At 37.1% G+C, this 4,887-nt stretch overlaps 1 pseudogene; it reads left to right on the top strand.

The window, feature by feature from the left end:
- Window positions 1–346: 346 nt before the first annotated feature.
- On the top strand, window positions 347–464 carry LOC134930184 (5S ribosomal RNA; annotated as a pseudogene).
- Window positions 465–4,887: the final 4,423 nt, after the last annotated feature.

The raw sequence follows: 4,887 nt of genomic DNA, 5'->3' as shown, positions 1-4,887 counted from the left end.
TAAAGAAAATTCTGAGATCTCCTGATGGTCACTGAGTAATTTAGAAGTTAATTAAGGTACATAACCAGCTGTGTGACATAAATATTTAATGCCACATTGGTAATCAGAAACTGTGTATAAGTAACAGTAAAGATGAGAAATATAGTGGAAAAATTATTTCCTGGGAATATGGCCCACAGCACCTAGTATTCCCTGGTGGTCTCCCACCCACCTATCACAACATAATGCAGAAGAATCCATCTTATACACTCTCTCATCTGGAAAGTCAGGATTTGGTTTCATTTTGAGCCCCACTCTGGTCAAGTACAGAAAGCAGAAGTGTTTCCTTCCTATTCCTGAACCAACTGCCCATGGTCATACTATCCTGAATACGCCTGAATACATTCGATCACGGAAGCTAAGCAGGTGAGGCCTGGTCAGTACTTGGGTGGGAGACCACCAGGGAATACTAGGTGCTGTGGGTCATATTCCCAGGAAATAATTTTTGTACTATATTTCTCATCTTTACTGTTACTTATACACAATTTCTGATTACCAATGTGGCATTAAATATTTATGTTACACGGCTGGTTATGTACCTTAATTAACTTCTAAATTACCCAATGACCATCAGGAGATCTCAGAATTTTCTTTAAGAAATCCAAAACACTAACTATCAGATATTTTCACCTTTATATATCTTGAACCATATTTGATACAAAGGCAATCAAGATTTTTTAATTTTGTATTTAGTTCACTATTTGTTATAATATTACTTGAGAACAGATTAAAGGTTAAGTTTTAATACATTCACAGTGAAGAGACCCAACAGGTTTTTCTTCATATTTATTCATCAATTATTATGAAAAGAGTGCTTCCAAAAAAGGTTATTTTGTCTTTTTCTTTTTGTCTTCATGTAGTCTGATAAAATTTGTACCGAGCGCTAAAAAATATATAAAAAAACAGTGGCACCTGTAAAGAAAAAACTGTTAGTGCAAACAATGTTTACAGCTCCTTTTGGAGAATTTTTTTGAGCTCAGTCCGTCCCGATTCACAGAATGTGAAATGATCTACCTCTCCCTAACTACTAGCCGGTACCTGTGCAGGCTTCCAAGATGTAAATTGGTATGTCCTCTTCTCCCGTGCCGCTGCGTCCAGCGGTCTGGGATCGCGGTCAGTTGTTAAGTCGCGGCCCGATGACGTCACACTGCGGCTCGGCGTCTGGGAGTTCGGGCCGGTCAGATGGTCGAAAGTAGCTCTATGCCTCCAACGCGTTTCGTGCGTCACCGCGCACTTAATCATGGATGGCAATTGTATTTCCTGTTCCTTCTTTTATACTAAAAAAACTTTATTGTTCATTTGAAAAACGGAAGTGCAAAACAGGAAGTTAGTATCAAAACAGGCGGCAACCATGTGCTCCTATTTGGACAATGTAAAAATTATTTTTTTCAAAGAATCTTTTCTTCTTATTTAAAAAAATCTTTTCTTCTATTTAAAAATTATAGGTGCCACTAGAAACTTGTCAAAAAAAGAAAATTGTAGTTTATATCTTTATAAAAAGGCATTTAGTTCGATGTCAATATTAAGTCCATGCGGAGATAGAGTTTTCATTTCAAAAATCCATCTAGTTTCATTTTTTAAGAGATCTATAACAATATTTCCACCTCTCCAGTTACTTTGAACTTGTTGTATTGCAAAAAATTTCAATCCAAGTGGTTCTTTATTGTGGAAATCTAAAAAGTGTTTTGACACGCTGTGAGTACTCAAACCTCTTTTTATATTATAAATATGTTCCGCTAGCCTTATTTTGAGTTTTCTCTTGGTTTGACCAATGTATTGTAGCCCACATGGGCATTCCAAAAGGTAAATTACTTGCTCCATCTCGCAGCTTAAATGGTCCTGAATTTCATACGTCTTTCCAGTTTTATTTGATTTGAATGTTACTTCTGGTTTAGTTGTATTCTTATTTAAATTTTTGCAGGCTTTACAATTTAAACAGTAGTAATAGCCTTTTGTTTGAGTTTTTTTTGGAGAATTTTTTTGGTAGCTTTTCACAAGATCTTGTTTGATGTTTTTTGCTTTTCTATATATAATCTTAGGTCTATCTGTTAAGCTGTTTTTTAGGTCGTCATCCAATTTCAAGATATGCCAGTGTTTGTTTAGCATAGTCTCTATGCTTTGATGGTTACTGTTATATTGGGTAATGAATTTGATTTTTTCCATATTTTCATCTACTCTTTTTTCTTTATACCTAATAAGATCACTTCTATCCATAAGGTCAATCTTGTTTTTTTGTTTATTCAAGTCTTCAATTTTGTATCCTTTCTGGATGAAATTCTGTATCATATTCTCACTCTGTTCTTCATATGTCTCATTTTGATTGCAGTTTCTTCTAATTCTTTGTAGTTGACTTGATGGTATACTTGCTTTCCAGTTTCTATGGTGGTTACTTGAGTATGGCAAAATGTTATTTCCGCTTACTTCTTTAATATGAGTTTTGGTGTTGATTCGATTGTCCTCAATGAATATTTCTAAATCCAGAAAAGTTACTGTATTTTTACTTGTATTTGTTGTAAATTCTAAATTGATATTGTTGCTATTTATGTGTAAAATGAACTTTTGTAGGTCTGTGTCAGTCCCTCCCCAAATGAAGAAGACGTCATCAATAAATCTGTACCAACAAATCAGACTTTCTCTGAATGGGTTGTTTGTCCAAATATTCTGGTCTTCCCATCTTGCCACAAACAAGTTTGCGTAGCTAGGCGCAAATGATGTGCCCATTGCCGTTCCACATTTCTGTCTGTAGAATTTGCCATTGTTCCAAAAATAATTGTGGTTTAAGATGAAATCAATGTTCGTCATGATAAAGTTGACCTGTCTTGTTGGAAGATTAGATGCATTCAGAAAATGTTCAGTGTATTCACAGCCTATTTCATGATTAATACATGTAGTCTATTCTACAAAATCAGTGGGAGCACCACCAAACTAAGTACTACTTTGTATCAATAAGAGCAGTCAGAATTTTGGTTTATTGTTATATCTATTTAAAATATTCTTTCACTCTGGCTGGTGCGGATCCACAACTTTCTTTTCAAATTTACTCAAAGATTCACAAGGTCCATTGGTGTTCGGTGATTGGAGGAAAAAGATCCCCCAAAAAAGATCATTTGAATAATCCATTCCTTCCATTCATTGAGTACTGCACTCCGTTTAAGGGTGATTACATTAATGTACCTTTATACACACTGATCTGTATATATTGTCATGTGATACTTGATAAGTGCTGTATCGTGTGTGCGAAATTGTTCTTCTGTGCATTATTTTTTGGATGTGTGGGGTACACGTCCATTTGTACACATATCAGCAGCATTTTGAGTTTTATTGCGCAAATCCTACTAAAAACACTTGCTATTGTTTTGAGTTTGATATTGAGTCAGCATTCCGAGTACATCCGTAATCTTCCTGGTCCATGGGTTTCTGCTTGCATGATGGCTTTTACATAGACAAACGTTTACCTATGGGAGTCTCCATGTCATGTATGTTCTTTCCTTGGTGTGTTGGGGAAAGTAGGAATTACTGATAACCTCGATGACATCTTTTATATTGGTACCACTGGCCCCACATTGTGCTAGATTGCTGTTCTTGGTACAGGTATTATCTGTGAAATTGTGGTTGTATAATAAGACCACTGGTCCAGTGATGCGTCGTGATTGATACCTTAGATTGTTGTTGTCGACTTCCACTTCACAAGATTGACCAGTTGAGGTCATCCATCTAGTTGAGGGCTTTGGACTTCAGTATACTGATGCTTTGTCAGATGCAATCTTTGCTAGGTTTATATAATTTCAACTGTGGGTTGTGCCTGTGGAATGAATTTTTTCACAGAAGCTGGAGCAGTCTACTTCTTGCATTACAAGGCCGCTTCATTACATTCACCTGTCGGCTGAAGTAAAACATGTCTTCCTTTCCCAATTTAGTGATGTTTACTTTTTATATGTTCATGCTGCTACTGATTCCATGGGTATTGGAATGTATTTGATGCTTGGTGTGAGGCAAAGTCGAATTTTGGGGCGAACAATTGTACAATCCCACCATCGTTTTTTGGTGTGACAATTTTGGCAATCAACCATCAGAGTGCTTTTTCTCTGCCAGCAATTTGTTGTCCAGGCTTGTTTTGCATTGCCTTGTTTGTAGTGTCCATTTTTTGGCAAAGCATTTACCAGGGATGCAGAATTCCATCGCAGATGTGTTCTCGGTTTAGATCATTAACCACTCAGGCTGCTCTAGTTGGTGATCTGTGTCCTTATAAAATTTTGGCAGATCATCGGGTCTGCATGAGGGAACTGCCAAAATTGGACGTTGCACCAAGATTTTGTGCTGCTACCAAGCAGAATGGTAGACAGTCAAGCGGACTCTTCTAAGAACTTTCTGGTGGGAAAAGTTTTGAAAGGTTGGTCAAGGCTGGCAGCTGCTCCCGTTGATAATAGATGGCCTATCGATATTGTTGCCCTACTTAGTAGATGCTCTTACAGTATGTCAGTAGGTTATTCAAATTATGAAAATTTATTGTTTCAATTGAGTTTTTCTGTGGTTTTTCATGGCATAAGGTAGTTGCTCCTACCAAGTATGTTAAATTGTCTCTTGCACATGGGATGTTATTACTGAATCTACTAGGGGCCTGATTCAGAGATGCATTTGCAGTTGCAAATCTGTATGCAGCTAATGTGTGAGACTATGGCAATACTGCATCTGGCTACAATCGTATTGAGATGCTCACCAGCAGACTCTGCGATATTAGTTTTTGTGTACAAAGCAGTACATTCACTTATCAGACTCCTAAGGTCGCACAGCATGGCCACATTCGGGGCACAGGCAGAAACACACCCCAAAAACGGCAGCAACATGCTT

This window comes from Pseudophryne corroboree, chromosome 5 (assembly GCF_028390025.1).
Source record: "Pseudophryne corroboree isolate aPseCor3 chromosome 5, aPseCor3.hap2, whole genome shotgun sequence".
Lineage (NCBI taxonomy): Eukaryota > Metazoa > Chordata > Amphibia > Anura > Myobatrachidae > Pseudophryne > Pseudophryne corroboree.
This window is presented reverse-complemented; position numbering and strand designations above follow the sequence as displayed.